Source organism: Hippocampus zosterae, chromosome 14 (genome assembly GCF_025434085.1).
Source record: "Hippocampus zosterae strain Florida chromosome 14, ASM2543408v3, whole genome shotgun sequence".
NCBI classification, from domain to species: Eukaryota; Metazoa; Chordata; class Actinopteri; order Syngnathiformes; family Syngnathidae; genus Hippocampus; species Hippocampus zosterae.
In genome coordinates, this window is record NC_067464.1 from 9,267,023 (window position 1) to 9,289,610 (window position 22,588).

The window sequence follows — 22,588 nt, forward strand, 5'->3', positions numbered from 1 at the left end:
TATGGTTTGCAGATCAGAGCAGCAGAAACCCAGCAAGGGTTTACAAGCTTGATTTTGTCACGCCATCTTTTCGATTGCCCCACCATTCACCCTGGTATCAATTCGGAGCTTGTTAAGATTATTTCAGCAGGTCAACTCCCCATTTGTGCTGAGAATCGGAGTGAAATAGATGTAACTATGGCATGGGCTTTTGCAAAGAAGCTGTGCAGGATTAAATGAAGTATAATTAGTGTGTCATGTACATTCAAAGGATGGAGCGGCACCTTGTCTTTAGTGTAGTGCAGTTGTATGGACGCACCAAGTGGATTTCTCACATCCAAACATTCCCTCCACCGGATGCTTCTTTCCACTATTGATGCTCAACGTGGTCTTGACCAATATAGCAAGGCAAAAGGTACAAATCTCCATTTGCAATGAGTAGAAAATTCCATAGGATTAATTTTCTGCATAAGACATTGGACAGCTAAAGACACCCCCCCACCCCCCCTCTGGCCACAACTTCAGCTGCGCAGCCTGGTGTTAAAAGACCCAGAGGAATACTGTCTTTGTCATCCTGTCATTTGGGGTTGAAGAATAAGAGAAGTTTTAATCCCCATTGTCCGCCCTTCTGGGGGGGTTCGGTGGCTGTAAGATGATCCAGCCGACCACACTAATCCCTCCATCCCACTTTCGCCTTCACATCAAAAACAGCCCCCCACTCTCCCACAAAGCAGTGGTCTTGCGTGCTGGACCCCAATGTGCAAATTCTAAAGAGGAAAATAGAGCAAAGGGGAAAAAAAGTCGCAACAAGAGAGCAGAATGGACTTAAAGACACTCGCACACAAGATAGGCTGAGCTTTGGCATTAGGGCGGGGCCTCTGTGGGCTCTTTCGCCTCAGGAACACACGCTCCCTCTGCCATGGCGCTATTGCCGTTGCTCTTTTATAGGTCTCCCAAGCAACTGAAATGTTTCCCAAATACTCTTTGCTCTGCCTTTTCTCGAGAGACTGCTCGTCAGGGGGAAGGGGGCAGGTGCCGCTCAACCCGATGCACATGTTGGACACCAATATGCCATTTGATTTCCCTCCAAAGCCTGCGAGATTAGTCAAACAATGGCAATTGATATTTGGCTGCAGCGCTTAGGCCAGTCTTAGGCTTGTTATTTCCATCATGTCATATAATGTTACTTGTCGAGCTCGGAATTGGCCCCTAAATCCTGATTCGCCATTCGTGTTGGCACTCATCAAATGAATATTGAATTGACTCAAACGCGTGGCTCATTGTACGTTTCCGGAAAAAAAAAGACACTTCATAGTTTAGCAAAAGACGTTTTTCATCCAAACGGTAAATGGGGTGCGATTAATGAACATAGAGCTTAATTTACACCGCAGGGTATCCATTTACAATGCATGTTCACTTATTTGATAGCATATTAATTGAATCGGAGAGTTAGAAGATTTGCGTGTTGAGGCAGCCACTTGAATCTGCGGAATAATTTTTCTTTTCGTTTCAAATGGTTTGTTTTGGCCACCGGGATCCTTTGCCAGACTGGCCAACGGTAAAACCAATGGTAGGCTTTTGCGCATTTTAATCAGCTAAATTCATTCATGCTGACTCGTGCTATTGCTAAGCTAGCTCAGGTGTTTGTCTCTCCGGGACCCGGGTTAGCAAATTCCCTTCGTTTGTTGCTGTGACAGTGTGAGAGACAAAGACCAAAGTAACAAAAGAGGTGTTGAAACACTTTCGAGACGGGCTTTAGTGAATGACTGCTCAACACTTTAACTTAATGCTCATTCGCTGCAACACTTCCGGGTGTCGGCCTCCGAGGCAAAAATTCTGAATTCTGGCATTGGAGTCACCGCTGATTTGTACACAGCCCTAGTTGCCAGTTCTTAACATTTAAAAATAATATATTTGGATACCCATATTTATTCACTCCGAGTAAGGGATCGGCAATGGACGATGCCAGAATGCCCACTTTTGCCTCACTTCCTTCAAAGTGATACCAGTCAACAATCAGTTCCACACAATGATCGCCTAATTGCTCCGTCACTACCAATTGCCAACAGCTACTCCAAACTGTCATGCTAAAACCACTTTGTTACTTTAGAGTTAACCAAATCAATTGGAAGTATGTCTTCTCTCACTTTCTACAGGTCCTTAATTTCTCTATTTGGAGCATTTCCGTCGCGTAGATTACACTTCACAACGTTCTTATGTAACCCAACAAATAATGGCAGTATAAACATCTGCACTTATTCACCCGCAAGAAGTAATTGACCGTGTCAAGGTTCATTTGCGTCTCTCCTGTGTAGGCGGTGTGGTTTCGACTCCCACTCAACGCTGATGCGAATTTGACTCTGAACAGTTGTCTGTCTCTATGAGTGACTGGCGACTGCCTTGAGCCTGAAGTCAGTTGGAAGATGCTCCAGCTCCTTGTGACCCTGATTTGAATAAGTTGGAGGCGTGGAAATGTAGAAGCCGCCGCACAGGTCGGCAATAAATAAACAATCTCCAATTATTGCACTACGACAAGACCCAATGCACCGATCGCCAGTGAAATGTGCTTTTCCCGTCTTCCCATTTGCCAATATGTCTTTGACCACCTTTGGAATGCATCCCATTAATTTCTGCCTTTTTTCAAGCTTGCCCCTGTTTTGCTTATTTACTGCAAATGGCATTTTTTTTCCCGTGGGTTCCTGAGCTTTATCGGTTGTGGTGGCTTCATGGGGTCATACAGATGACAATGAAATGAGACATACAGATGAGGTGGTGGTTCACGTCGGGATACTGTTGGAACCATAAAGGTAAGAAAGCGGTTGAGAGATGGGGGCCAAAGTCATCCAGGCCTATCTTGGTGTACACGAACACACACTCCCACGAACACAGACACGCACACAAACAGACACTGTAGAGCTGATGAAGTTGATTCTAATAGAGAATGTATTTGGAGTCAGGGTGGGGGCAGGGAGACAACACACTTGGGGGTGCCGTGTGTCTGTGTGAGGGAGGCAGGAGACAGCCGTTTAAAATTCTGTTTCCTGCAAGTGAGGAGGCTAATCCTGCCCCCATAATTCCCTGCAGCCAACACACCCCTCCTTCCTCAACTGCACCACTCCCATTCCCCTCAATCTTGCTCGTTTTCACTCTCTCTCTCTCTCTCCGTCCTTCTCTCTCAGTGCACACTCAGTGAGTGACAGCACAATGCCCGGGCCCTCGCACGCTTATCTAACTGTAGCAGATGGTCGACTTGGATCAATGCGCACATGCCATGATCAATGGCGGTGATAAAGAGCGGCAGGGATGGTACCTTGTCCCTCGCTCGCTCTCGCTCTCTCGCTACCTCCCCTCATGGCCGGCTCTGCCGCCCCACTGCCCAATTGTTTCTCCCCGACGCTCTTCATCTGCATGTACACTGGCATCCACTCAGCGGTGGGCACTCAGCTGGTGTCGCCGGTGGTGTGATGTGTCCTGCATTCATGGAACTTGAACTCCGAGCCCCACTTTCTATCATGAGATCAGTGCTTGGACCCCCTCCGCCCTACCCGCCATTGCACACTTATCTCACCTCTTTCTTTTCTACAATAACTGTGGATGTATCACACGTGCTTATCTCCCACGGTTGCGTTCATTATTTCCATCTGCAAGGCCCACAAAGTTTCTATCTGTGACCTTCCATGCTGACTGTAACAGCACCGTTTCAACTCACCATCTTCTGATGTTGCAACGCAGCATTCCCACTTGTACTTTTGCTCCAATCTGATATCATGATCAAAGTGGGTCAATCGAAATGGAGCAGGAGTCTGACTGAGTGCATCAGGAACGATGGGGAGAAGTGGGCCAAGGGGCACGCTGCTAAACAAATTTTCACACCGTATGCAAGGATTGCATTCACAAACACAACTGATCAGATTTGCCAACAATATTCCAAATGCTATCCGAGTCTCCATTTGCCGCGCCACTTATCCTGTGCGGGGTTGCAAGGAACTAGAGCCTATCGTATTTTATACTAGGGTGCAACTTGAAAATTCTATTATTACAGTGCTGACACATAAAAAACAATTTCCATTCATATTCACGGGGGCAAGATTTGTTAAGCACTGCATGCGCTGAGAAAAAGTGGAATTAAAAAAGTGGAATTACACAAGAACAAGTTGCCGTGCTACTACTCATCACTACGTATTTACAGTTTTGGAACATATAAGGCCTGGAAAGTTACAAACTGCTTCTTCGGACTCCAGTAATTAGCGTGATAAAAATAAATAAATAAATTGAGAAATTCTATTATTCTGTCTGGCCTGCTGTGTTGCACCGGAAGAATAAGAAAACTGCATTTGAAATACTGTATATTAAGGAAAATATCCAATACAAAATACATATTTAACATGACAAAAGTCTCGGAACACTTAATTTATATATGAATAGAACATTTGGGGTTTGCACAGATGTGATCCACTGGCCACACAAAACCTTGCGATGCTTTTTTTCAGGATGTCAGCACATGAGCCTCTTTTCTTGTTGTTGCTTGATTGAGGTTTTACTCCCTTCGGTTTCTTCTTTAGCAGGTAAAACGTGTGTGCTCTCTTGGAGTGATTCACTCAAATCAGTTGGATTGGATTTTTCTAGCTTGGCCTTCCTATTGTTCTTGCTCATGAGTTGCTGCGCCTCGTGGTGCAACACCGGTACTTTTTTCGTGAAGTCTTCGGTGAACGCTAGCTTGTGATATCTCCAGCTTGGATCCTGGAGGTTGTTGCGGATCACTAGGTTGTTTTATGGTCTTTCTTAAAATTTTCTGTCATCACCTACTGTTGTTTTACTTGATTTGCTCGTTTGACTTCCTACACAATTTATGCCTCCATTTTTCAGGACATTCCAAATGATTATCCTGGCTATGGTTAATATTTGGCTGATTAATTCTATCTGTTCTCTCAAAATGTCTTGTTATTCCTGTGGACAGTTCTGGTTGGTTACTCGTCAAATGAGTATAAGTATAGATTCATAGAAAAAAAAACCCACACATCTTAACCTCCTCTGAAAATGTATTGTTGATAATAAATGCCATAGAACACGCTTGGCACATGTACCAATACTTTTGCTCACATGAAAAATAGGTGGGTGGTTCTAACAAAATCTTCATAATCTGCATCACTGTGGAAATTCCAATAGTGGCAGCAATCTCAGCAGCCCACACGGCAGAATAAAATAATGTTAATACAGATATTTATGTCAACCATGAATAGTTATATCACTTACTGGCATGCCGATTAAAAAACAAAAACCTGAGAAAAATTAAATAGAAGATAAGGCTGTTTTTCAAAGCTTTTTAATATGCTTCAGTCGGTCCTGCACTTTTCAAGAATGTGACAAGAAGAAAAAAAAAGAAACACTATTGAACACGTTCATTGTTAATTCATGCAGTTTTTTTCCTGGGCTCTCTTTTTTTTTAATGAAAATCTTTTTTTCATCTTACCTTTATTGACTGCCTCTGTTCCCTTCCAGCCCATGTATAGCAAATACTTTTACATTTTTATACATTTTTATACTTTTTTACAGCTTTAGGAAAAAAAAAATCATTTTTAAAGATGAAATCATTGACATTATTGGGTTGAAAAAGGAAAATCAGCGTAAAGGACTGACCAAATAACGAAAATGGAAAATAATTTATTGTGTACATGAGTTGTTTTTTTTGGTTTTTAACTCTTCACATGCTGTTGAGAGGACATGGTGGCTCTGCATCCTCTGCCGATGCGAGCCGCGCATCCCCGATATATTTTACAATTACACTTTTCATTTAACCAAACGTAACAGGACCTCCTTCTGAGTTCATTTCGTAACTCGACTAACTTTGCATGTCGCGGGTGAATACCCTTTAAACAAGCCGATTGTGCATGATGTTGGTGCTTAAAATGAAGTAAACAAACCGGTCAACAGACTACGCTACCGACAAGTCCGAAGCGTGTGACAGAGAAAGAGCTCCCTTTCCTTGCTCCTTGTGGAGTTTTGTAATTGGCCGTTGGTGATGTAATACGCTTCATAATAAGCCCATTAAAGCCCCTCTCTGTGCTGATGGAGGAGGCAGTGGCAATATGGACACCTCCGCTATTTATACCTCTCAAATCCTCATGCATATTCACAGAGTGTGGAGCAGGCAGGCAGGCAAGCAGGCAGGCAGGCAGTCAGACACCCTGACAAATAAGTGCCTGGATCTCATTTCTTTTGGAGCTATTTCAGCACATTGAGGCCTCTCCTCCCCTGCTCACATTATGGACACGGCTTCATCCGTTCTTTGCTCTGGATGCTTTCATTTGCTCTCGGTCAACATGAGCCGAGACATCTGTGACTAAGGCGGCAGGAGAGATGAAGAAACAAAAAAAAAAAACTAAACAAAACAAAAAATAGCCCCCAAAACAACTCTTGTGCAATGCTTTTGTAACAAGGTTCTGTTTGAGAGTGTTCATCTTTACGAGTGTTGAGAGTGTTGAGAGTGTTCATCTTTACGAGACATTATTATTGTCCTTCTCTTTGCAGAAAAGACAATTCTCTCGTTAGCTCTCAACGAAGAAGATTAAAATCTTACCCTGTCGTTTTTCCTCTGCCGTTAGGCACGTTCTGTGGCTTCGAAGGACTCCCTCCTCTGTTATCGTTGGAAACACAAAGACGTAGGGACCACATTCAACAAATTGTCACCTGAGTCTAATGAAGCCCTTTTGTCATTCTCATTTGTCCACCATCAAAAAAAACAAAACAAATTTAATCCTTGTTAATTCGACTTCCTAAATATTCCCAATGTGCCAGGAAGAAAATGTCAACAATTTCGGCTACATTTTTGAGTAGACGGATTTCTCAATTTAGACTGATTTTGTGTTTACGAGTTTATTAATAATACTGTGTGACTTCCAAAAATGAATGGTGCCCTGTCTGTCTCTTGTTTTCAGCCCCAGCTGGAGTGATGAAGGGCGTTTCCCTCCAGCTGGAGCACCTGTTCCGCATTTACCAATCAAGCCTGCCATGTATTTAAGGCCTGCCAAACTGCCTGGTCTGTTGTCAGATGATTGACCTTGCGCACTGTTGTGCTTCAAGTGTTGTATTCTAGGCCTCCCATTAGCCCTCATAGTCGTTCTTGTTTTGTCATTGAACTTTGAATTTTCGTGATTCCTTTTCATCGATCTTGATCTTTGGTTTTGCGTTGTTGGACTTGTGATATTTTGTTTGTGTATGCTCTTGTACTTTGCCTTTGTGAGCGCTTTTTCCTTTTACGTATTGTTTCGTCCTTGCTCCTTGTGACCATTTCGCTGACATATTTTTTATTTTGTGTGGCAGATGTGCTAATCCATTATCCAGGGTGCCAACCTGAACTAATGTTCTGCAAGTAAAATGGATTCAAATTCTCCTTTAAAAATTTATAAAAAAATCAGAGTGAAAAAAATCTTTTTTTTTTCCCAAGTACCGGTAAATATCTCTCCAAATTCAGAGAATCTCCTCTTCGACGCAAATATGGACCCACCTGTTCTCAGTCTTTATTCGCCACCTGTCTCAGCTTTTTTGGAACAGCCATTAAAGTCTAAATTAATGATTATTTGCTGGGAAAAAAAATCAAGTTCTTCAGTTTAAACATTAAATATCATGTCTTTGTAGTGTATCCAACTACATTTAGGTTGAACATGATTTGAGAAATCATTGCAGGCTCTTCCTTTTTTTTAAAATTTGTTAAAACAACTTCATTGGAGGCAGCCCGGTACTTGAGTGGTTAGCGCGTTGACCTCGCAGTGCAGAGCTACTGGGTTCAAGTCCAGCTCCGGCCTCCCTGTGTGGCGTTTTCATTTTCTCCCCGGGCCTGTGTGGGTTTTCTCCGGGTACTCCGGTTTCCTCCCACATTCCAAAAACATGCATGGCAAGCTGATTGAATACTTGAAATTGTCCTCAGGTGTGAGTGTGAGCGTGAATGGTTGTTTGTCTCTGTATGCCCTGCGATTGGCTGGCAACCGCTTCAGGGTGTCCTTGAATCTTAGTGTCCTAAGATGGCTGTGATAGGCTCCAGCACCCCACGCGACCCTTGTGAGGATAAAGCCGATCGGAATATGAATGAATGAACTATATTGGAATTGGGTTTGTAGAACCAGCGGAAGGGCCAGAGAGACGTGGACACGAGGACACAAAGAGAGACGGGCAGCTCCTGGCTTCATGCATAGCGCCGGTCTACGTATGAGGTGACAGCAAGGCTAGCACACTGACAAAATGAGAGGCGAGCAGCTTTGATCAGCAAATCAATGGCAGAATATATCTACCTCCCCGCTATTTAACCCACTTCCGCTAAACGATGGGGGCGGGGGGGATCCTTCCCATGTGAACATCAAAGCAGTTTAACTAGAACAGGACAGGTTCTTCCAAAAGTGCTCATCACAAAGATCTGAATTATCTTTCAGTGTGTGTCACTTTGAAATTTTATACATCAGATGTCCAGCCAAAGGAAAAAAAAGCTTCTGAAAAAGGAAACACAAAATTATGGCATATTTCTGAAGATTTTCGACACATAAAGATAAATGGTAAGGTAAACATAAGGGGTGGGGGGGGGGGATCCTACGTTGACAATAGCACCATCTCATTGTTTGTGATGCTGAATGTAAATGTCTCAGATCTCATTGGCATCTTCCCCTGGCAGCCTCGCGCGCGTCCCGTTTTGTATTTTCATTGTGGATTGTTGTTTACTGGCTTCGCCGCGCTATATCAGTGCCGCTCTTTCCTCAAAACACCTACTCATTTGAGGGCTGATTCATTCCAGGCTAATTCATATTCCGGAGGGATTAGAGACATCTAATTTGGTGATATTTCTGTCACGCACACTTTGGATGGAGTCTTCAAGCATTCTACCCCTCCCCCCCTTTGCCAACAGCACAAAAAGACAACAAAAAAAACCAACAACAAATTGATGTGAACGCAGCACGTCAATGCCAAGCTAAGTATCTTCTCGTGTCTTTGAAACGATCTTCAATCAATCAGTCCATCTATCTTGTGGTGCAATGGGTAAAAGAAAGGTTCTAAACAATGACGTGAGGACAGCAACTGTGAGTATCGTGGAGAAAAATGATTCCCCACCAAAAGTCGGGCTGCAGTGCTGCACAAAAATTCAAGTGGCAACTAAACAGTCTTGATAAAATAAGCCGTGCTGGTTCATCAGGGCCAGCACGGCCTTCTCTGATCGAAACCGTTAGGGGCCTCTTTGTAGCACTGCTTTCCTCCAGTGTGCCCTTATGACTTTTGAAAAGTGTGTTCATCATGGCCGTGTAAGGTAAATTTGATTGTCATCACTCAGGATTTCCCCCAAAATGTCACCTCTGGTGTCCAGTCACTCATTTACATCAGACAGGACCACCCTCTCAATTGGGCCCAAAAGACAAAAATACAGAGTGTGTGTGTGATCATCGGCGTTTTGACCCAAAAAATAAAGTAAAATAAAAAATGTCGCAGACAACTGGGAACTGTTTTAAGTTGTGGAAAAATAACGTCTCCTTGAAAAACATGACAGTCATATTTTTTTTCACTTCTGATGCTAACTTTTTGATAGAACATACGAAGGTTGGTTTTCGAGTCTAATGCACCCAAATGACTTGCGGATTCCTGAAGCCGCCAATCGTGACGAGGACAGCGTGGCAGTGATGAATAGCCACAAGCCCCCGAATGGTTTATTTGGGGCTGTGGCTCCACTCTGAGACTCATTTTAAATGATCCTTGATTCTGCCAGGCTGCCCCCCCCCTGTGCCCCAACAACCATTCCTGACCGCCGCCTCCGGCCAGCCAGCCGCACTTTTGTTCTCATAAAAGCAAGATTTCCCCCTTAATTAATTCTACAAGATGTAATTTAACCATCACAAGACTCCAAGTTACGGAGAAACAGGGCACACGAACATTCAGTGCCAAATGACCCAAAGCAATATGCGCCCCTGACAGTGGTCATGGTGGGTAGGAAAGAATAATAAGGGGAGAGGTAGCGCACATTGTATTGTTCTGCTGGAAGGGGCATGCTGCTGACGTTGACTTTCACAAGGCCAACTTTAAATTTGCTGAGTGATGTGAGTCCCCTGTTGTGGTGCCGCAAGGACTAATAATTATTATTTCCACCCCCAAACCCCAAGCATCCAGCTTTGGAATGTTTTAAAAAATCGCTATAAACATTTTGATGGTGTCCCTAAGACTTGTGTCATCTGCAGCAGCATTAGAAACGCCTTCATTTACTAATCAAATGCTGGAGAAAAAAAATCTGCCATTGAAAATTTAATAATGGACTTGCGGGCCCTATATACTGCAATTTTCTGTGAATAATATGCATAAAAATGACAATAATAACAATAATAATATTTGAAGAAAAATGACACGTTTCACGGAATAAACATCAACCAGGTTGTAAAAAAAAGGGCATACTTACATTCCAACATGATATTTAATATCTGTTACCAACGTACAGTATATAATATAAAATGTTTTTTAATATAATAATTATATATATATTTAATATGATATAGGCAGCCTGGTGGTTGACTGGTTAGTGCGTGGGCCTCACAGTGGTTGGTGCAGAGTTTGATTCCGGCTCCGGCCATCCTGTGTGCAGTTTGCATCCTCTCCCCATTCCTGCGTGGGTTTTCTCCAGGTACTCCGGTTTCCTCCCCACATTCCAAAAAGATGTGTGGCAGGGTGTACCCTGCCTACTGCCCGAAGACAGCTGGGATGGGCTTCAGCACGTCCCGCGACCCCTGTGAGGACAAGCAACAGAAAACAGAAACAGATGGATAAAGTAAAACACTCCCACCAATGCAATGTGAGTTGCTACGGATCCACCGCATGCGTGTGTATGTCCTTTAATCCTCACCACACATTACCCCAGTTTGAATGCTCACATGATCCATCAAGCGCAGTCCTGCACCCTCAACATTTCAGCACCAACAGGTGCAGTCAATGTCCTTCTTTGAAGGACCGTTTTGAAGACAAAAACATCCCTGTGAACAGTGGCTACTGATAATTATTTGTCAGCGAAAAGCTTATGAATGATTCATGGGCTGCATGGGTGTGGTCTGCGGAAATCTCTGGGGTGTGTCAAAGAAAGTGAAAGACGGTTAAGCCCATGTGATGTCGGGTCAGACAACTAAGTCAGATATTTGCACAGCAAATATTTTAATCCCCAACTAATCACTTGGTGAGTCCAGTTGCTGGGTGGAGGTCCAAGCTTGGAGGGGCGCTTCAGGCCTGCGTAGTGGCTTGGCACATTCCTTCTGTGGGATTGTGCGAGAGTTAAAAAGAGGTTTCCACCAAGCAGAATGGTTCAGCAAGGGGTTTTTTTTGTACCGCCTAGCCTGTAAGGTGCTGGAGCCTGTTCCTGCTGACTGTGGGCAAAAAGGCAGACTACCTCGGTTGATCAGCAGTCAATTGCCGATCTCTCACACACACACACACACACATGCACGGACAAAAACACAACAAATGACATTATATGGTGTCCATCGAAAAAATCCACCAGCAGCCACTGCTCTAGGCCAGAAAAGTACAGTTAAACGCAATTTCACACCGATCCTGTTTGTGATCATAGGACGTTTAAAAACTGATCACATCTGCCAAATAACTAAAGAAGGTTGTGTATTCCACTTGAATCTCTACCATTTAATGATAACTTCCGCATCATAAACAAAGAGATCAAAACATGCTTTTCGGTTGTCATATTTGAGGAATAAATGAACATTGTGTGAGTGTGCAGCTCTTTCATGTTGAGCATAAAGCATGTGTCCTCTTGAACCCGCTCTCTCTGCACTTTGGATTACATTTTCTTTGAGTGGAGGTGCTGTGCATGCTCGAGAAATCCCCCCCCCCCCCCCGCCCCCCCGATACAGAGGAGCTCACTCTTACGCTGTGGCAACGCACATCCATCAGCCATGCAGCCAAGCACTCTTGGCATTTGGTTATTATCAGAGTATTCTTAATCATAGAGGAGACAGTGCCAGTGGAGAAAAGTGAACCGGGAGAGACGCGTCAAAACATCTCCAACCGTAAAGGACCCGACAGCAAGCGTGATGGGCAAATTAGTCAGAGGCCCTGCCGATACGGATGCGGTGAGGGCACAGGCAGAGGGATAGGCACCATTCGCGTGCGTGTGTGTGCTCGCGCGCAAATCAGCACAAGACAGAGGCAGAGGGGAACCTTCTGTAGTTGACTTGGCCCGATCACAAGGCACTAACTGATCGAGAAATAAATGAAGGAAAGGCTGCTCCAATAGATACGATTCTGACAGAGATTTAAGGAGTGGAACTGATTGTGCATGTCTGATTCCTGCGCTTCAGAGTCCTTACCCGGGGGGCTTGGCTTTCAAAGCTGAGTGACTTGCGAGGAGAAATACTCCATTAACAAAGTTCAGCTCTCCGCTGCCGCCGCCCCCCCCCCCCCTCCTTCTTCAGCAAGACCTCTCTCTCAGGCATTAGGAGCACATTTTCTCGCCTTAATAATGCCCGAATAAAGTGTAATGAACATAAAAGATTTGTTAGACCTCCAACGGTTCACTTATGAAGGAGAATTGGTCATTTATGCATCACGGGCTGTTTTCATTGCTTCGGCAATCAAAGCAATCATTCTTGCAGCAGACTAACTGGTAAGAGCACCAACCAGAAGTGATGAAGATATGAGGCTCCTACCTGCTGCTCAATATTGTTTTTCTTTAAGTTGTTCCAAATATCAGTCACTGTGGAGCGGGAGCAGGAGCCTGGTGTGGAGTTCCAGGATTAAAGTCATGGGACTGGCCAGAGGCAGAAATAATCATTTCCTCTGAGCGGAAAGCCACAAACCCAGTGACTCCTTCTTAAAGGCAGAAAAGGTGGTAGAGAGATTGCCTACAAGGAATCAAGACGGCATTCTAGAAGAAGATTGCCTGCAGCAATTAGAGACATAGTGGAATTGTGAACTTTTTTTTTTTTTATCGCCAAAGAGGAGACTTGTGATTTCTTTAAAAGAATAATTTATGCAGAGTGGTTTCTTTACACTGGATAATTGTGGAAATGGAGAGAATAGATGCAACGCCGTGCTGCATCATGCAGAGACACGCAAGTGGGTGATTGCTTTTGCCGCACAGCATCTCAAGTTGAAAAATGTTCAAATGGATGTCGCATCTCAAGGGTTCATCCCACATAAATAAAGAATTTCACCAACTCAGGAGTGGTGTTGCCGTGATGTCAGATGGCACATCCAATAGGAGAGGAATTTGTGGAGTGATTCCAGATGAAAGTTTGCTTGCAAAAAAGTGCAGCGTAAATACGAACTGCATTAAAAGGGAAAAGAAATCTACTTGTGGTTCAGATCAAACAAACAGACCAAAGGACTTTTCCGGTCTAAATTTGCTTACTTCAGGGAAGCTCTTCTTCTTTTCTGACATTCCTTTTCTCTTAACAGTGTTTGTTGATCTATTTTGGAATTCGTGTGGGAAAAACAAAGCCACAAAAAAGCTACATAAATGGATAAATGGATGCACTGAATTGATGTCTCACGTTACATCACACACAACGACAATTCCAACCAAAGTGGAATCGACTTTGGAGGCATACTTTTCCAGTTAATTTGATTGAATTCCTCCACTGTATGTCCTCTTTAAGGTGGTACAAGTGGCAACAGCTATAGGTGTGCGCGAATAATTGAGGAGTGTGCGGGCGTGGAGTCCAGAGATAAATGAAATAGTCAGAAGGAAGTGAAAAAGAGTGCAGGGGGGGCCCATAGCATTGCAAGAGGAGTGGACATCTCTGAGGAGGAGCGATAGACGACAACCACGAGCGACGGAGTCCGAGGCAGAGATCCGGGTTGGCAAGCGGCAATTACTGAGACTTCGGTTGCATGTGAACACAGCCAAGGTTGAGTGTGACAGTATGTGAGGAGGGAGTGAAGAGGGATGGTGGGAGTGAGGAAGGGGGTGAGGATTGAGATCTCTGGCTGGCTGGGCCCCTGCTGACTCTCATACAGGCAGATCACAGGCTCATCATGTCAGCTCTGTTTGTGGAAATCCTCGCTCATCAAATGACAAATTTGCTACACGTTTACCTTTATCAGATCTGGGAAGAGAGGCACAGCAGATGAGAGGGGTTGTGCATGTGAATCTATCTGTGTGTGTGTGTGTGCGTTGCTCTCTCTCTCTGTCGCCTCTGCCGTCAAGGGGCCAATTACTTGCTCCTCAGAGAGCAACTCTGCCATCTCTGGCTTTTTCATCCCTCCTCCTTCTCTTCCTCCTCTTTCTGCTCGCCCGTGCAGCAGCAACATCTGTGTGTGAATATGCAATGAGTGTGTCAAAGACAACACACCCACGTCCAGCAAAAGCTAATATTTGTTAACATCAAACCTGTCTGTTGTGCCTGTAGTGTCAGCACAGGATGTCTCCAACGCCTCCCACTCCCGCTGAAAGATTAGCGGCCTTGTCACTGAAACCATGCTTTGTTGCTCCCCTCCTACCTCCTCCTTCTCCTCCTCTACCCCCCCACCCCCTCCCCTGGCGATGTCCCTGTCATCACGCAGCCCTCGGCCCTTTTCTTCGAACTTGTCCCGCTTCCGTAAAGACCCTAATTGAAGCAATATCAGCCTTTTACAGCCTGCCAAAGTACGCATCCATATTGACCATGGGTTTGATGTTGGATTAGTGCATTTAACCTTGAATATTAATACTAAGCATTAGATGACAGATCATTGGTTTAGCTGTGGTGAATCAAATTACAGTACTAATAGAGAATATTTGGAAGCGACTTGACCAATTGCACCAAGCCTCGGTGAAGACGTTTGGGATGGACAAACATGAATTGCAATCTTCCCATTTCCCCCTAATGTATTTTGATGGCAAATTAGCATATATATATATAAAGAAAACTCTTATTTCAATGTACATGTGTGACATGATTGATAGTAATGACTTAGCTCAGCTTGGAAAAAGGCATAATAGCTGAAACATACACCACCACGAGAAGTAATGTGTATAAGTTAGTGCTGGACAATAGACACACAGTAGACGGCAAGGAATACACAAAGAAAAATAATGTGCCGGGCTGGTTGAACAGAAACAGCTAACAAGCTACACACTTGCATGTTTTGCCAGATTTTTTACAAAAAGTGTACGAACGCAAGTTTTGTCAAGTAAACATTTCCCGGACAAGGAGTGATTTACAGTGGGAGAGGAGACATGCCACATACTGTAGGTGACATTAAAAACAAATGCCGTGCCGAGTACTTTTGACGAGCAAGAAAAGGGTGATGATCTTAACTTCTGAAGGAATGATCTGCTTTTCTGTGATTTCCTAGTATTGATTGATAACGATATGGCTTCATTCTTTCAGGAATAATGCTATGGAGTTGATGCATTCCATTTGGAGAAGCTGTGACTATATCAATGTGCAAGCTCGTCCAATGTCTAAACGTGAAAGAGATCAAGCGATGGTATGAACATCATGAACATGGCAGCCAGCTATATTATTTTTATTACAGTGCACTCCGCTTAATAGAACACCGGTTAATAGAGTAATCCGCTTAATAGAGCAAAAGGCTCTGGAACGGATTTGCCTAATGCAATTTCCTATAAAGATACTCCGCTTAGTAGAACAGATCCCCGCTTAATAGAACAGGCCGTAAGCAATGAAAATTGTAAACTAGTGGTTTTCGAAGTGCAACAATCGCGATACTGTACCACTATCGCGAGAAAACGCGATACCACTGCTATGCTGTTCCGCCTACGATTGCGCAATGTGTAGTACTAGCCGTATACAGTAACAGGTAGCACGCGTCACTCCACACATAGACACACGCACGTCACAATGGCTTCAACTTCATTCAAGAGACGAGGGCTATCACCTGCGGATAAGAAGGACATACTCAGACAATACGATGCATTGCCGGATTCTCAGAAGGTATCACAAGAGGATGCTGCCTCTCATCTAGACGTATCCCGGAGTAACTTGAATCGGATACTCAAAAACAGGAAAGAAATTTTGGAACTTGAGGATTCTGATCGCAAGCGACAGCGAAAGGGCAAAGCACCTGATGTGGAAAAAGCTCTCGTAAAGTAGATTCACGCTGCCAGAGACAAGAATGCGCCTTTGTCTGGGAAGATCGTGAAAGCTAAATCTGAGGAGCTGGCATCAAAAATGAAGGTGGAGGGATTCAGTGCCACTGAAGGTCGGTTTGATCGCTTTAAGAAGAGAGTTTGATTAAGTGTTGTTTGATTAAAGATATGGACGCCCACAGTCGAAATCGTCAGCAGGGGTTTTTCTGCGTGCATAACTTGGTCGTCGACGTGTTAATAGAAACTCCGCTTAGTAGAACAGAAGCGCTTCGGCCCAATGGTGTTCTATTAAGCGGAGTGCACTGTACAATCGTTGTAAAGTCATTAGATGTACATGAAAATAATGAAATTATCAAAGTACTTATTGACAACATATTTTTTTACTGCGGCAAACAGCGTACATATGTGAAGTATCTCTTTAGGTCAAACAAATCTTCAACTTACTTATATAAACATAAACAAACAAATTTCGACATTCAAAAATGCAATGCCAGCATGAGTTTTGGCCATATTGTGTGTGTGCGTGTGTGTGTGTGTGTGTGTGTGTGTGTGTGTGTGCGTGCGCGAGTGTGTGTGTATATATATATATATATATATATATATATATATATATATATATATATATATATATATATATATATATATATATATATATATATATATATATATATATATATATATATATACACACACACACAATGTCTACCACATTTGCAAATCATATTATGTATTCTGCTCCTTCGTGATATTTTTGATTTGACTCCTGCAGATTCGCGCAGCAGCCACTCCATGCATGAGGAGTAGAGAGAAAAGTGAGCTGCAGCAAACAGGAGAAATTGTCTCCTCGGTGTCTGCTGACTGATGAAGATTAAAGAGACACACAGAGAAAGATTATAGAAGAGAAGAGATTGGTGCTGTGTGTGCGTTTGTGTGTGTGTGTGTGTGTGTGTCTGTTTGTGTGTCTGTGTGTGTGTGCGCGCGTGCTAGCGTGTGTGTGTGTGAGAGAGAGAGAGAGAGGGGGGGGGGGACAGAGAAATGGGGAGAGGGAGCTGGAGAGAAGTAAAGATGCAGAGAGAGAGAGAGAGAGAGAGAGAGAGAGAGAGAGAGAGAGAATTTACATAATGTCCTCCACCACAGTAAGTCCCTGAGGCATCCATGCTGGATAACAGAGGACCAATATTCTTAATTCAATCTCTTTATTTTTCTAATACTTGCCCAAATTAATAATTTGTTCCCATTCCGCCCCCAGAAACCCCTATCGTCGTCCACAAACCACCGGGAGCGTGGAGCTGAGCTGCCTAAGTTTGTAACTTTAACCCAAGAAATTGATGTGAGCGGGCCTTCAGGCAGACCTGCTAATGAACGCATCGAGAAAGTTAAAAGATGGTCTTTTATAAAGTAATTTAAGAAAATCCTGTTAGCTGGATCAAGTACAAGAGTATAATTTCTCAATATGGCAGAAAGAGGAGCTGCTTTGCGCCTCTGCCGCACTAATAGCAAAATTAAGGAGGTAAAAAAGATAAAGAGAAGCAATCAATTAGTCCAGGCTTTGTAAACATTGCTAATTGTGGAGCGGGTGGGACGGACACTGGAGATGGGATGATGTTGAAGAGGAGGAGGATGATGGGGTTGATGATGTGAGTTTCCTCAAACCCTCGGGCCTCATCAACTTATGTCACCTCACACGCACACACACAGGAGGGATGGACCAGGGCACAGGGGAGCTTTTTTTTCATTGGACAACCCATCAACCAATTTACTTAATGGGATTAATCAAGTACATCCGCTTAATCGAATGCAATCCAGTACCAAATGATCTACTGTATACTAAACAAATATTATTATTATTATTATTGTTATGGATGGATGGAGCATGATCTCAGATGCATTGCCTCTGTCACCCCACAACATATGGATTAGCTGTACTTGTTTTTTCCAAATCAGTGTTATGAGAGCATTTTATACTGGTGAATGTAAACAAAATTATGCAAACGGACTGTAGTTTGATGTCCGCCATCTTGATAAATGGTTAGCGTTATCACTTTGACATACTGTCGACCTGCATTGGTTTCTTCAAATAGCTTTCATGAGGTTGAAGTTTTTTTTGTTTTTTTTAAACTTTCAGTTTTTGGATGCAGCAAATGAATGCAAAAACAATGTTTACTTTTGTATAGAACTAGATACAGAATATATTTTGTTCATTTGTATACATTTGATACATTTTTGGACCAATTTGAAAGGGGGAAAACAGAATTCTGTTTCATATGTAATTATATTATATGTAATAAAAAAATCAACTTAAATTCAAATTCACATTCAAAGAAAATAAAACTCGTGTCATTTGACTTTTTTAAAGTTTTATTTGTTACTTTACTTTAAAAAAATGCCAATAATGATGAATACGATAATTTTATAAAACATACAAGAGCGCGAGAATATTATCTAGAACAAGTTTAGAAATGATGATATCAATTGACAGTATTTTCAAATGCACTGTGACGCTCCGATAGCCACACGACCATTTGTGTGTGTTCTTTTCAAAATATCACTTGTTGTCACTATTATATTTGATCTGAGGACAAAATAATTATCGTTGAATACTCTTTTGACCTTCTCGACAGCATTGTTGTTTTTTCTTCCTCTCTGAGGAGATAAAACTGAGGATGAATTTCTCTGTGGACAACCCAAACGCTGAGCATTATTTGATTCTCACTCCCTTGGGTCTTTTGACTGGGAAATAATTGGAAGTATTTCTATTTGTTTGTTTCTTTTTTTTTCCTGTGGTGTACACTGGGTAATTCTTAATACCTTCCAGAGATTATACGGTAACTCCCAAACTCCCATGATTATAATTAAGCCTGACTTGGTTATAGAATGAGCAAATAGCAATTTCGTTTTGCATCGTGTGAGGGAGCATCTCTGTGTGTTCCTGCATGTTCCCTCATCTCTGAATGTAAGTGTTTATGCTTCAAATGCATTGTTTGAGAGGTAAAAAGTGTTGGGGAGAAACACGTGAAGGTTCGGTGAGGAAGTGGAGACTGCTATCATCCTGCTCCTGGCAAAAAAAGAAAAGGTTGGGTGGGGGGGGGGGGGCCACAAACATTCCTCATCCGTTCTCTTTCTCCTCCTTAGTCTCTATCTTGCTCTCACTATTTCTCTCAGCTTTGTGCCTCTCCCTTTCTGTATCACTTACAAAGGCAGACGTTTTTCCTCCAAAACGAGGCCACGTACGCAAGGTATGCAAATGAAATCATTGCTCGTGGATTAGAACGGGACACCATATACCCTAAATCATGATTGTCAATCATGGCTGGGGATTAAGGGATATGGGCTCACTGCAGACCTAAAAAAGCAACATTTCCACCCTCAGGCACATCCCCATTGTGAAGAGCTGTGAGGAAGAGGAGGCCTCACACGGGAGGAGAGCAACGCTGGAGCACCAGTGCCCCCTCCTGTCTGCTTTCAGCTGCACTATTTCATCATCAAACACCACGGTGAACAGAAATAGCGGTTGGCACACTCTAACATGTTCATTTACATTCGACGTGGCCTCGGGCGAATGCTTGATTAGACAAATGCACATGCTTTGGTGTTTCATCTCGACTGGAGTTGAGAGAGGAAAGAGAGCGTGAGAGAGACCTCATTTGTTTGTGAGGCATGACATGTGTGCGGCCTTGGTTCAACATCAGTGGTTGCAGGGCCATGGGCCTTACAAATGTGACAGATGTTGCTTGGCCCTGTAATTGAATGTGCTTAGTAAGGCCATCCCTCAACCATCACAATCAATTCATTCTCTGAACCTAACGGTGCCATTTGAACATGTACACAGTAAGGGGGGGGGGGGTTTGACTGATTCCAGTCATAATATTTTTTAAACACAAGTACAATAGAGTATCGTGGGTAAGAATCAACGTTTTGGAAGAAAAGCTAACAACTGCCACAGCTCTTTGCCCATCAAGCAGGCGGCATTTTATTAAAGCTCAAAATATCAAAAAGAAAGACACGAATAGGGTCACAGGGAAAACATGATCAAACCAAAACCAACCAAAGCCGCATAAATCAAAACACAAAACATGACACCCTTGATACAAAACATTAACAATTCGGTTCAAAAACTCTTAGCAGAACAGTTATTAACCACACGAATTTTCAACAGTTAGCGTGTTCTCACTCTTCAGTTCAAACTACCCCCATATTTGTTTACTTTACATATTACATTTTATAGCCACCTTTGGTGGTTACACTGGCAATAGGGGTCCTTGCTGTAAAGTGTTCCATTATTTAATACTACAATCTGTTCTAACCAGCACAGAGGCGAAGCAATAGAGCGAGCTGTTGATTTGTTATTTGGCAAGAGATAGTTAATTCTTCGTTTAAACACTTACATCCATTAACATTCAAAGGTCTAATGAATAGATAATTATCGACCCATTTATATAAACATCTCATACGGGTATGTAAAGTAGGACCGATATCACAATCACAATAATTGGACGATGGCAAATTGATAGCCAAAAATAACGGAGAACAAAATGTACCAACAAAAATTAGGAGCGAAAAAGGCTTGAGATGAAACGAGCAGTGAAGCTCCACACACGCAGACGTGTTTAGGGGATTGTGTGTGCGAACCCTGGAGCCCTCAGCTAGAGTGCCAGTCTGTTCCTGTGGAGCAGTCAAGCACACAAACCCAGCCAAGAGAGAGCAAGGCGCAGGCAGCGGGCCAACAAATCGCATTGGAAAACACTCGACTAAGGCAGAGAATTAATAGTGATTTTATTGAGGAAATGCATGGGAGGGAGGTGATGGGAGCGCACGAGTCATCGCCACAATATACAAACGCTTGAACGGAGAGCTTCGTTCAAGTCCCGTCACAATTGGAAAAGTGAGCAAAGGAGGAGAGTTGGCATCATCCGCATCCTGCTCAGTGCACCCCCCGGTCGTCAGAGAGCGAAGGTGGGGTGGCACCTGTGCCATTTTGGCCCTGACATCTTTCGGGCAGGAGGTCAAGGGCCGGGCATCATCTGCATCACATCAGAGAGTTTGGCACTGTGCCCCCCCCACCCTGACATCAGTCAGTCCTGAAGATGCTCTCAAAATAAGAATTGCTTGTTTGCGATGCACGGGCAAAGAATGCGCCGATCACATGACTCATTTTAACAAGGCCATCTTGATATCACTCAAAAAAAGCAAAATAAAGCACGTGAATGGATACAGGCCGCAGGCACGCTAAAGAGCAGTCATTATGCATCATTAGGTGAAGATTTAGTTGAAACGTGTTTAGCAGGAATTAAGCAAAGCTGTTGTTGACATGGATTGACTGCTGTAATGCTTTATTGTCAGTGCTCCAGGAGGCTGAGGGAGGGCCGGCCTAGTTGGGGCGGCGATGTGCTGAAAGCGAGGATTTATAGGATGGTAGAGAACTCGCTGGAGGGGTGCACAAAGAGTGGAAGAGTGTGGCCGGAGAGGTGGAAAAGGGTGCGAGATGCGTGAGAGACAAAAGCAAATGAGGGCAAGAAGCGTAGAATTAGAAATGTGGAGATCCAACCTATGGGCCTCATGCAGAAAAATTAAAGGACGCCAGTGGGACTTTCTTCATCTTGATTTATTAGACACGTTAGAGCCAATTCAGTGTATGCTGTTATTAAAAAAAAAAAAAAAAACATCGTCATCACAACTTTGTACTAAAGGAGGTAAGGTGAAATGTGTAACCCTGCTCTGAACACCATCTCCACATTCAGAACCTAAACAAGAAGAATCTGTAGAAAGCGCTCTTTGTATTTTTTGCAAAACTCTTTTAAAACCAAATCATTCAAATGGTGTTTTCGTCTATGCCGCAAGCCGCTAATGGCCCCCAGCCGGGCTATGGACACCCTTGCTTGAAGCGATGCTTAAGTATCTAACAAGGTTTCATTTAAAAAAATATATTATGGTTCTGAATGTGAAAAATTCCTCCATTTCCTCCGCTAGAAAAAAAAATGCCTTTCAAATCCGACCTGAGGATTATTACTTCACAAATGAATCATCACCATGCTAAACTGAAAAGAACATGAATCAACATTTAATATCCAGTTGTCGACAATTTCCACCATTTTGGTGTACTCTGCCTTTTGCCCAAAGTCAACTGAGATACACTCCAGCACACCGTAACCCCTAATGAAGATAAGCAGGATACAGAACACGGATGGCGGAATAATAACACATCATAAGAAAGGAGACAAGATTCTTGCTTATTTGATGATTATTACTATGTAGCAAGGCAAAGGTTTGCCCCACAGCAGGTGTTGAGAGTTACTGGCCATACCAATTCGGATTAACCAGCTACCATCAAGTTGCCACTTCTGTCCCTCGGCCTGGTTCGTATGTCCGGGTGTCTTTATGTCGGTAAAATTGAATGCGAAAGCTGCTTCAACTGACAAGTAAGAGAGGACGGGTCTTATCCAGCTCTCCAGTGTTGACACTATTACTAATCCCCTCCACCTGCTCAAACACCCACCTCCCCAAAAAACACACCCCTCCCTCCTTTCCACGAGCCCGTGCTGGGCATCCCTGGGG

At 43.3% G+C, this 22,588-nt stretch overlaps 1 long non-coding RNA gene across 1 annotated transcript in view; it reads right to left on the bottom strand.

The window, feature by feature from the left end:
* The window catches only part of LOC127615080 (uncharacterized), a 33,401-nt gene extending 26,542 nt beyond the window's left edge, over positions 1–6,859 (bottom strand). The window contains exon 1 of the long non-coding RNA XR_007966807.1: positions 6,557–6,859. This is a non-coding gene — a long non-coding RNA (uncharacterized LOC127615080). The remainder of the gene's footprint in view (positions 1–6,556) is intronic.
* Between the last annotated feature and the right edge of the window lie 15,729 nt (positions 6,860–22,588).